Below are 12,665 nucleotides of genomic sequence, written 5' to 3' on the forward strand. Positions count from 1 at the left end.
TGGTAACTTTCCCGTGCCACTGTGCCATCACGGGGTGGGGTTGGGGTGGGGGGGGCTGTTGCTGCACACAGGAGAGTTGCATAAGGGCCAGGGCAGAAGCCGCAGTCCTGGAGAAGACCCTCCCACATGCCCAGTGTACATTATGGTCCGGGAACACTGATTTACCCTGCCCCTGCAGCTATTCACCATTTTGGAAGTCTTGTGGCTCATGTGTGCTTGCCTGGGGTCAGCCAATTAGTGAGAGGTATGTGAATAGTGGCTGTGTTTTAAATAAGTGGTTTTCAAACTTTTTTTTCTGGCTACCCAGTTGAAGAAAATTGTTGATGCCCGTGACCCAGTAGAGCTGGGGATGAGGGGTTTGGGAGGGGCTCAGGGCTAGGGCAGAGGGTTGGAGTGTGGAGATGAGGGCTGCGGGGTGGGGCCAGGAATGAGGGGTTCAGGGTGTGGGAGGGGGCTCTGGGCTGGGGGAGTATGAGAGGGGATCAGGGCTCTGCGGTGGGGGTGCAGGCTCTGGGGTGGGACCAGAGATGAGGAGTTTGGGGTGCAAGAGGGGGCTCCGGGTTTGCGGGAGCTCAGGGCTAGGGCAGGGGGTTAGGGTATGAGAGGGCGTCAGGGCTCTGGGCTGGGGGTGCAGGTTCTGTGGTGGGGCTGGGGATGAGGGGTTTGGGGTACAGGAAGGGGCTCCAGGTTTGGGGGGGCTCAGGGCTGGGGCAGGCAATTGGAGTGTGGGGTTGGTGCGTGGACTTATCTCAGGTGGCTTCCGGTCAGCAGCACAGCAGGGATGCTAAGGCAGGCTTCCTGCCTGTCCTGGCACCGTGGACTGTGCTGCGCCCTGGAAGCGGATAGCAGCATAAGCGCTCTGCATGGCTTTTGCTCACAGACACCACCACCCCACAGCTCCCATTGGCCAGGAACTGGCCAGTGGGAGTGCGGAGCTAGTGCTCGGAGCGGGGGCAGCGCGTGGAGCCCCGTGGCCCCCCACCTAGGAACTAGACCTGCTGCTGGCCACTTCTGGGGCACAGCACAGTGTCACAACAGGTAGGAACTAGTCTGCCTTAGCTGGGCAGCACCACTGACGGGACTTTTAATGGCCTGGTTGGCGGTGCTGACCAGAGCTGCCGCAACCCGGTGCCTTACATTCTGTGACCCGACCTGCAGTTTGAAAACCACCGTTTTAAATAACTGAATCAGTGTTCTGTGAGTTTCAAACAATACTGCTTCCGTAAAATGTTGCATTTTGGCTTCACAGCGATGACCATGGGAGCCCATCCTCCCTCTTTCATATCACTGGCTGAATGGCTGCACAGAATTAGAAAGCGGCCACAAAGAACTAAGGAGGACTTTCTGGGTGAGGTTATGATGCTCTTTGTGGCCACAAACAGGAATTGAAGGATGTGCAGGACTGCAAGAAGAGGGACCGAAAGGAGAATGCAGCGTGCCAGAATGAAGCTACGGAGCGGCTCTTAAACATTATGGAGCACCAAGCGGACATGCTCCAGGCGATACTAGCACTGCAAACTGAGCAGCTTCCCGCCAGCCCTCCCCTGCAGCTGCTGTCACAAAACTCTTTCCCATGTGCCCCCCAGACACCGCGAACACACTCTTATCAACCTCCTGGCTCCAGTCTGTACCCGCTGCATTCCATTCCTGCCCTGTCACAGTCCAGCACTGCAGACTCCCAGTACCCACTGCACTCAACACCCGTCCCTCTGCAGTTTAGCCCTGTTGAAGAACAGTACTCACTGCACTGTACTCAAAAGGAGAAGGTTGGGTATGATCCCTGGACGTACACAAATCTTTAACCGTCCCGGGACCCCACGTCCTCTTGGGACCTTCCCTTCCCCCATCTCCCGCAGTGCTGATGTGTTTTTTTTTGTTTGTCTCTCTCCTCCAGTTGTTGTTTTTTAATAAAAGAATTGTGTTGGTTTGAAAGCAATCTTTATTCTATTAATGGAAAGCAAATGGAGTCCCGCAAAGCAACAGACAATTATCCTAAACCTTCATATTGCATCATCTGCACCAATCACAATCACCTCCTAGCATTACAAGCACTGCACTCCCGAGCATAGCAACAAATATTAGTGGCTTTCAGCTTCAAATTGCTGCCTCAAGGCATCCCTGATCCTTATGGCTCTGCGCTGCGCCCCTCTAATAGCCCTGGTCTCTGGCTGTTCAAATTCAGCCTCCAGGTGCTAAGCCTCAGCGGTCCATCCCTGAGTGAAGCTTTCACCCTTGCCTTCACAAATATTATGTAGTGTACAGCATGTGGCTATAAGCATAGGAATATTGTTATCAGCCAGGTCCAGCTTCCCATATAGGCAGCGCCAACGGGCCTTTAAACGGCCAAAAGCACACTCAACAGTCATTCTGCACTTGCTTGTCCTGTTGTTGAACTGCTCCTTGCTGCTGTCAAGGTGCCCCATGTAAGGCTTCATAAGCCACGGCATTAAGGGGTAGGTGGGGTCTCCCAAGATCACAAAGGGCATTTTGACTTCCCCTACGGTGATCTTCTGGTCCAGGAAGAAAACCCCAGCTTGCAGCTTCCTGAACAGTCCAGTGTTCCGAAAGATGCATGCGTCATGCATCTTTCTGGAACGGCCTGCGTTAATGTCCGTGAAACGCCCACAGTGATCCACAAGCGCCTGGAGAACCACTGAGAAATACCCCTTGCGATTAATGTACTCGGTGGCTAGGTGGTCTGGTGCCAGAATTGGTGTATGTGTGCCATTTATCACCCCTCTGCAGTTAGGGAAGCCCATTTGTGCAAAGCCATCCACAATGTCACACACGTTGCCCAGAGTCATGGTCTTTCGAAGCAGGATGCGATTAATGGCCCTCCACGCTTCCATCAACACGAGTTCAATGGTTGACTTTCCCACTCCAAACTGTTAGTGACCGATCGGTAGCAGTCTGGAGTAGCCAGTTTCCACAGTGCAATCGCCATGCACTTCTCCAGTGTCAGGGCAGCTCTTACTCTTGTGTCCTTCTGCCGCAGGGCTGGGGCAAACTCATCACACAGTCCCATGAATGTGGCTTTCCTCATCCAAAAGTTCTGCAGCCACTGCTCGTCATCCCAGATGTGCATAACGATGTGATCCCACCATTCAGTGCTTGTTTCCCAAGCCCAAAAGTGGCGTTCCACTGTGGTCAGCACTTCCATGAATGCCACAAGCAATCTCGTGTTGTAGCTAGTACACGTGGCAAGATCAATGTCACACTCCTCTTGCCTTTGTAGTTTAAGGAATAACTCCACTGCCACTCGTGACGTGTTAGTCAGAGCAAGCAGCGTATTGGTCAGCAGTTTGGGATCCACAAAACATTGAAATATGGTGCCAAATGTGGACGGAAGCACAGGGATTGCTGGGTTGCAAAGCAATGCATCACGGGGCATTGGGACAGAACCCAGGATGCCCCGTGACCCCCTCTGCCTTCCCACAACTCTTGGTGGCAGAAGAGTAAGAGTGTGGGATAGCTGCCCAGAGTGCACCACTCCAAATATCACTGTAAGTGCCGCAAATGTGAACGCGCTATTGCACAGGCAGCTGACAGTGTGAACACACAAGAGCAGTTTCCCTTCAGTGCTCTCTGAGTGATGCTGTAACTACCGGCGCTGTAACTCTGCCAGTGTAGACATACCCTTAGATCGCTTTTGGCAACAAACTGGAAGAGGTATAGCTACACACAGCTGGGAGGTGTAATTCCCATCTCTTGGGTAGACATACATGGGCTAGCTCTGCTAGTGCACTAAAATTAGCAGTGTAGCTATGTCTACCTGCGCAGCAGGAGATGTTGTGATCAGTGGGCCTACAATTTTACTCTAATTGTAAACTCAACTGGTGAAAAGCAGATAAAAATTCATGAATTTTCACAATGATCACTTGTATAAAACTGTTTAAAAAAAGATGTGAGAAGACAAAATAAAGAGGGTTTACTGATCCCACTCAAAGACTATGTTAAGATTATGACTGGTAAACAAAAGAGCAGAAAACCAAAAATCAAGGAACCAACTCTGGAAATTAGGCCTACTTTGTGGACAAAATAATGAGAGGATGGCTATTTCGCTCATCACTCCCTTCGGTGTCTTTAAAAAAAAGACTTTGGGGGAGAACAAGGAGACCTTTTACCATCACTGCAGCAAAAGGATTGTTGTCATAACACCAGACCTTGATACTCCACCAGCGACATTTGACCATCATTGCTGCACCAGTGAGGACCCCAACCTGATACACAAGAGATCCTGCTCTGTGTTCCCCTCCTTTGTGTGCTTCTTTCTGTCCCTCCTCCCCCCACCCCGTTCAGCTTTTCACTGGATCATTAAATCAACTGTACGGTTCAGATAAGGCAGTCCATCCAGCTCTGCCTAGACTGAGAAGGACCAGTGAAGGAGAGGGACCTGACTAGATCAACCAGATGATATATTTCTGATGGGGAGGTGAGTCAGTGTCCAGAGCAACAGCTGTTGTGGCTGACCTGCCAGCCCAAAGCATCCATCCGTGACTGACCAGCCGCGCAGTATACTGAGATCAGCAGTAAAAGCCGTATTTTACTCATCTTTATTATCCTCTCTCTTCTCTCCCTTCTGTGTCTGTCTGTTTTGTCTAAGGCAGGAAAATGACTGTCATTTGCAATTCAGAAACTAACCCTTTCTTCCACACCAAGAAGGACTGTTTGATTGAATAAGAGACTTTAACCAACATTCACTGTCCCCAGAAAGGACTTTGATCAGTTTTGATTGTTTGTTTTGCAGAAACAATCAGTCTCAGTTCTAATGATCTTTACCTAATTTTGATTCTTTTCCTTTTGTGTATTTCAGTCAATAACTTTCTAACCTTTGGTCCAAGTGTTATAGTGTGTTTGTCATGGTATTAAACACACTAAGGTCTCTGTATATCAAACCCCAGTCCTTGGTTCACGGTGTTTAAGCTGGACAATGACTGAGTTATTTTAACACCTTTGGCCCACATATATTCCATCTTGATTAGTACAACAGAGAGATTAGCCACCTGAGTACAATCCCATCCAACCCCTGGGCACAGGTGCAGCTACACAACAAGTCTTAGTGCGCTAGCTCAAGCAGAGCTAGCAAAGGAATATCTACTGAGGGTGGAAATTACACTACGCAGCTGCTGTGCAGACATACCCTAATGTGGGTTTTTTTCTGAGTGGGATGTTTAACAAAACTTTTCATTTCCTCTCTTAGGGAGATTGTTGAGTTCTCTTCAGTCAATATTGGGTTAACTTTTTTAATGTATGCAATTCTACAATACACATGCATCCAGAGACTACAATATGTATATTTTATCAATTAAAAATCAATACTGTTCATATGCTGTAATTACCATGCTGTAACCAGGCGTTTCCTTACTGTACATTTTCTAAACCAGTCTAGTCCTGAAGTTCTACAGGTTTAGGATGCTTTCAAAAGACAGCTCTCCTCTTCTCCAAGAGCTCCCAGAAATGGATTCAAATTCAAAAGGAAGTTGATTTACAAAACATGCATAAAAAGAATTGGGTTGATAATTGTGAGATTCAGAAATCAGTTGGATATTTTATACAATATATTTTAAAATTTACAGATCAGTAATGTTTTACTATGAATTAAAACAGAAGTTTTGGGGTTGTTTAAAAAAAACCACAACCCAAACCAGTTAGACTTATCACTGGTAATTCTTGTTGTAATTTAGGTTCCCCAACCTGCTTGCAGAGGGGAATCAGTTGTGTGAAATAAGGAGAGAGCTACCTTACATTAGACTCTCCCGGTTAATTCTCATTGCCCCAAACAATTGTTTTTCCTTACATTTTCAATTATAATCTGTAAGGGACTGGGGCCTAGGCTATCTCGCCCAGCAGTCATAACTGGGCTGGTGCCACATGTCAAGGATGGCCACAAGGCAGTAGTCAGTGAGCAGGGATCAAAGTAATCACTAGGGCTGGGATCAATAGGCAAGAGTCAGGGTCAGAGCCAGGCCAGGATCATAAACCAGAGGTAATTGCCAGGCTGGAATCAGGAGACAAGAGTCAGTGTCAGGCTGGGGTCACAACCAGAGATCAGAGGTAGCTACTAGGCTAGATTCAGATGGCAAGAGTCAGGCTGGGGTTGGAGACTGGAGATCAGAAAGCAAGGTTAGGTCTAGAGTCAGAACAAGCCAAAAATCTATGTGATTACCCAGACAACATCCTGGGCTACCCTCCAGGGCTAAACAGAGAGCATGGGCTACAGGGTGCTGTCACTCTGGATCCTTTGGGTGGTACTTCCTGCAGTGCCTAATTAACCTACATAGTCTCCAAGTGGCAATATCAGCTGTACCAGGCTCTACAGTTGTAGGTTCTATTTCCACAGACTCTTACAAAATTGCATTGTTGTGGTATTTGTATCAGTAAAAAATTATTTCAAACAGCCACTCCCAAATTATTCTAAATCAAGGAACTCACATGCTCTGTTATCTGGTGAAGATAAGTGCCATAGCAAGTTCAGAATACATTTCTAACTCAAGATAACTGTACTGTAGATGTCTTGTTTTGTTTTTGAATACAGCTTAGTGTGAAATCTTCCCTGTCACTGTTTTACATATTGCTGAGGCTATTGTTACTGTAGTACTTGGGTGTTATTTATTTTAATTTAGAACTAATATCAGTTTCCCCTGGAGAGAGGAACAAAGCTGTCATTTCTTAACATCATCTAGACAGATCAAAGTCACTTACCAGAGCCAACCATTGGGGCCTGGGTCCGTCTCCTCTCCTGGGTCCAGTTTTGGAACTGTAAAAAATCTTAAGGCCAGTCTCTAATTTCATTATTTACAAAATGAGTGAACTCATGGCTCCATGGAAGTCAATGGCAAAAGTGGACCCAGAATTTCAGTCTACGCCTCTTAGCCTTGAAGATGTAGCCTCATGTAAACTGCTTACTCTGTGAAAGTCTGTCACTGATTTTTCCTGAAAACTCAGGTTCATACTGCTCATGGTCACATACACAGCTTCCAGCGTTGGCCTTTGTGGCCCATGAAAGACACTCAACTGTGGTTCCCTACATTCTTGGAGGACCCTAGATGAACTAAAAACTATATGCTGTGCTCTAACTGGCCTCCCTGAACTGCAGCAAGCGCTTACTCCTGGGGGAATTCTGCTCAAAAAAATTAAAAATTCTGCAACAAAAAATTTAAAATTCTGCACACAATATTTTAAAATTCTGCAAATTCTGCATATTTTATTTGTCAAAATAACACAATATAATCACACCAGTTTCAATTATTTTTGGTCATTTATTTCAAAATACCTGTCAGCAAGTATGTCTGTAACAATACAGACAACAAAAAAGATTCAGAAAATGTTTTTTGACAAATAGATTCCTTACTAGGCATATTAATACAGAACTCTGAGATAATAACTCATTTAAACTACAATACAGAACCATATTTCCCATACTCCCCAGAAGCAGTGTAAAGGCTGGGGGGAGTCAGCGGTATCAGAGGAGCTGAGGGAGAGGGAAATAATTGCTGGGAAGGAGCTTGGGAGTGAACTTGGAGGGTTTCTGGGTATGGGTGGGAAAAGTATGGAACAGTTTTTTTGGGCGGGGGCAGGGAGGAACTGTTAGGAAGCTTCCCCCATGCAGACTCTGGCTGGCCCTTAGCCTCTCCCATTCAGTCAGGCACATGTGTCCCTCCACCTCCACTCAGACACCCACTCCCCGCATCCCCATGTGTCTCTGTGCCCCCACTCAGCTACCCCTGTCCCTATGTGGCCTTGTACCCCCTCCCCATCACCATGTGGCCCTGCACCTCCCTCCCGCCTGTAGCCCTGCACCTCCACTCCCATTCAGCCCCTGCCCCAGTCTGTCCTCCCACACTAGTCCTTATGAGCCCCTGTCTGACCCCGCAGCACCCCACGCTCTCTGTCTCCTGACTTAGCCTGACAGGCACTGTGAAGAAGGCAGACTCTTTCTCTTCCCTAGCTGGCTGGGAGCGGCTGCTGTGTTCTATCCCCACAGCACCCTCTGGTGTAAAAAGGCAAAACTGCAGCAACTTTTCAGCAGAAGCTTTTCTATGTGCAAAAAATGTAAAATATGCGGAGCTCATTAATTATGTGCCTGTGTAGTGATGCAGAATTCCCCCAGGAATAAAGCTCTGTACCAGCTGCCAGCCAGTTGCTTGCCTCTGCAGAGCAATTAATGTGGCTTCAGGCCACAAGGAGAGGCACTCAATATTGTGAGAGGCAGCCTGGTCTAATGGTCTAAGCAGAGGTCTGGGATTTTGGAGCAAGGAATTCCTGCATTCTAATTCCTTTGTGGCCTGGACCAAGTTACTTCAATTTCCCCAGCTGTTAAATGATGAAATTAATACTACTTACTTCTTAGGGATGCTGACACTACTAATTAGTTAAAGTTAGCAATGTGCTAAGCACTATTAGCAAGAGCAGTGAGGCACAGACCTCAAAGAAACAAGGCAATAAAGGTGTGAGAAAGGGTGACAGAAAAGTGAAACTGTAGGGCAATGTTGTTCTCTCATGTTACATTACTTAGGGCACACAAGTGTCTGGCATCAGCCCTGCAGACATTCACTGGGAAGAAATCCTAGCTTCATTGAAGTCAATGGGAGCTTTGCCATTGACTTAAAGGAGCCAGGAGTTTTACCCCTGGTATCTAAGATGTTTTAAAAGTGAGCTAGGGTTTCATGTTTAAATGTGATTTTATTAATGATGAGTACAACCTAACTAATGTCCCAGCGGCAATTTACACTGGAATCAATAGGGCTCCAAGCAGGTGAAGCAGTCCACCCGCAGAGAAATTCCAGGATCAAGGCTTATTTTAGAAAGTACTATTCAGTGACAAACTCAGCTGAATATTACAGTATGGCTGATACATGGATAGAGTTTGGAGTCAGTATACCTGTGTTCTAGTCTTACTTTTGCCGCTGACTTGCATGCACCCTTGGACAGTTCATTTAACCTTTCTGTAATCTGTGTCCTTATTTTTAAAATGGTGATAAAGAGACTGACCCAGCTTTGTCAAGCACACTGATATCTACATGTTTCAGAGTAGCAGCCGTGTTAGTCTGTATTCGCAAAAAGAAAAGGAGTATTTGTCTCTAAGGTGCCACAAGTACTCCTTTTCTTTTTGATATCTACATGTCAGCCAGTGCAATATAAGTGCTAGGCACATCAGACTGTATAAGAAACTGGAGTTTTTATTGTATTGTATAATATTTGACATACTAATATATCATGACATAAGGCCTAATCCTGCACCACTGATTTCAATGGAAGCAGGATCAAGCCCATAAAGAAATGCCCATATGAGGGCTCATCATTAAGGCTGAGTGTTCAGTAACTTTTTCAACTGCATTTACGTTAATTTCTTGCCTGGATTCACAATGAATGTCATACACACAGTACATACATACCAGTAATATGAAACTTAAATGTAAAGGGCCTGACTCATGACTCCAGTACACCAGTTTTATACCTGTGTGACTCAAACCCAAGATTCTCCCCCCCCCCCACAACATAGCTGATAGAAACACTCACTGAGTACCCCACACAGCTAGTCATGAACTGTGTAGCTCACATTAATGAATAGTTAAATCTCATAGCACAATTAATCAGTCTGTAACAGTCCACAATACTTACATTTTGTAACTGTGCTGAGTGGGTGGGGACTTATATAATTAATGTAAAAAACAATAGTTTAAAACATAGTCATTAGGATTTACCATGATACACTTGGCAGTATACTTAGGCAGCCTTTTTAAAGAAAAACAGTCTTTGCCAACTGTTAATAATGAGTGTGCAAGTTATGCTTAACACCACAAAATTAAGGGCATGGAGCTTAATCAGTTTAAACAAAAAGTTGTTCCAGAACAATGTTAACTCCAAGACTGTAGTTCAGAAAACTGCTGAAAATAAAAGAGAGGAACTTTCTGGACAGCTGTTAGATGGCAATTTATTAAACTTTTTAAAGAAGGACATGGTGTGTTTGTTTGTGGCCTTTGTTCTTCACTGCTAATTCCTTCTGACTTTCAACTGTACAAGAGTAAAAGATTATGGAGCTGATTCTCCGGTCATACCAATTTTACACCGGTGTATTTCCACTAACTTCATTGCACTTATAGCTGATTAAGGCTCTGATCCTGGAAACAGATGTGCAGGTGCTGACCTTTACATACTGAAGTCAACAGAATTTTATACTTGTGTAAAACTGGTGTGAGGGGAAAATGAGCTGTACAGGCTTTTACAATGCACAAATAAAATTCAGAGGAAACTAGCTGAGAAGAACAAAGGCCTCAAAAACAAAAAAGTCCCCTTGTTTTTCTTCTAAAAGATTTAATAAATTTCCCTCTAACAGATTCCCAAAACCACTCTCTTGTTTTTCAGCAGTTTTTAGGTTGTGAAATCAATAGGATTCCATGTGGGTGTCACCAGCACATCTCCTTCCAGGATCAGGGCCTGATACTGTTATAAGTGAGAGCAGAATCAGGAATGTTTGCATATGCATAACATTGATGTAAACTATTGTTGGTATACATTATAACACACAAAAAACTGTACATGGAGCAGATTACACTGAGACACAATTGGGGGGCCACATACACAGTGTCACATTCATAATTTATGTGCTCAGGCAGTGGGTGAGGGGTAATTTTGTATTTACTCCTACTCTTGCATGAGTGTAGCTACTTATTTTGGTTATAACTAAATCTCTCTCTAATGGGACAGTACAGAATTTTGCACTTTATGCACTGCTTTTTATAAACATGAGGAATTCATTTTCATATTTTATTGCAATCATAATCATAACTTGACCATAAATTCTGTTCTTGTGGTAAAACAATAAACACTACCAATACATTCAGTGCTGATATTGGGTAAATATGGGAATTTTGCCATTGACTTTAGTGGGAGCAGGATCAAGCTCTAAGAGTTGGCAGTGGTTATCATTGAAGAGGTGGTACAAAGTCATAAGTTATGGAACTGAATTTGAACACACACTAACACATCTTTTGTCAACAGGTTACCTTTTTTTAAAAAAAAGGACACAGCACTAATTTTTTACACTTTTTATCACTTCATTTGTGAATAGTGTACCGGGTGTCAAAAGTGTGACAGATCCCCATAATGTGTTTGTCCCGTGGTGTTGGTGATACATATGCGATATATGCTAACATTCAACTGAAAGCTTAGAAAAATACTGTTGGATTCTACAGCAATGATGGAGTTAAAGCTGAAAACGTTTTCCTTTTTAAAAAAAATATTATATAACCATCCCCAATGCTGGAATAATAAGGAAAAATGGCAGCAAAGTGTTCAAAAGAGAACAGTAACTTACACAACTTTGAGCCTGAGACAGGACTGAAAGTATAGAAATAATAAGCTTATGATGTTGTTTCAACACATTCTATTTCATGAACCTCTCATTTCAAAACCTTCTAGGTCACTGATAAATATCAGGATTTATCAAGTGACATTTATTCACACTAGTGTTTAAACACCATATGAAACATTGCATATACTAAGAAATGAATTCCTGTGCACATTTATGAGGTTCATCTGACCACAGTACCTCTAAAAGCTTAATTTAAATTTTAAGTAATAATTATTCTATGGTATAAATGCTATTACAGTATAGTATGATCTAACTATTCGGCAGTGACTAGGATATTCATTGCAAATTATTAAAGTTTGTGAATTAGCAAGTAAGTGGACAGACAATTACAAATACAAAGTAATGCATTATCAAGTATATTTCAATCATTTATTTAGCCAGTTTTCAGTTACTTGATGATAATACTTCATAGCACACCCGTGAAAGTGCTCCCTGATACATTTGGTAAAAATTATAGACTCCACTAAGTTAAATTTCTAGAAAAAACTTACAGAGCTGGTGTTTAAAGATGCTAGAATTTTATTAATCAGAGCTAGATTCATCTCTCCCTCTTCCAATCGGCCTGTATGTACACACATACACAAACATCTTACAACTGCTAGAATCATCAATGGAACGGCAAGTACGTTTAAAGCCCAGTGACCGGCAACGTGCACCTTCACCATTGAAAAAAACCCAACTCCACAGAAAAGCTGAAGTACAGTAAAAGTCAAATAACATATGTCGCAGGCCTATGAAAAATTCCCTGTGCTCCCCCCCGTCTCCCCACATACACACTCTCCCTCTCTGCACATGAATGTATATATTGGTAATGTTTGGTAATGGAATGCATGATGCCAATAACCACCAGACCTTATCAAAAAGGGAGCTCTCCCACCGGGACCTACTTAATAGCAGACACCAAGTTATCACCCCCATTTCCCTCTTCTTACCACCTCAAGAATTCAGTATCAGCATCCCTCTCTCTGTGTAGCAGGGCAACTCCAGCTTGGGTATTTCATACATTGGAAAAATGAATGCATAACAACGTACCAATGCAAATATGAGTCACCCAAAATATATTTATATCTAAGTGGGCAACAGGCTGAATAACCCTCTCCCTGCCAGCACATCCTTCCCCTTAGCCATTTCCACTGACACCGCAGTGCATTGCAACACTAGCAGCCGCCTCTGGCTCAGAAATTTTCATCCCTCCCTCCTCCCCCCCCTCCAATATTAAATACTCCTCAGGCTCTTTGCAGTGGTGGGAACCATCCTTAATGGAGGCTTCAGAATCCTCTGCGAGCCTTTT

The 12,665-nt window shown here is 44.3% G+C and overlaps 1 protein-coding gene across 5 annotated transcripts in view; it reads right to left on the reverse strand.

Moving 5' to 3' along the window:
• The window catches only part of DTNA (dystrobrevin alpha), a 297,368-nt gene that overhangs the window by 284,299 nt on the left and 404 nt on the right, over window positions 1-12,665 (reverse strand). The gene's annotated exons all lie outside the window — the stretch shown is intronic.

This window comes from Natator depressus, chromosome 2 (genome assembly GCF_965152275.1).
Source record: "Natator depressus isolate rNatDep1 chromosome 2, rNatDep2.hap1, whole genome shotgun sequence".
In the NCBI taxonomy this organism is placed as follows: Eukaryota; Metazoa; Chordata; order Testudines; family Cheloniidae; genus Natator; species Natator depressus.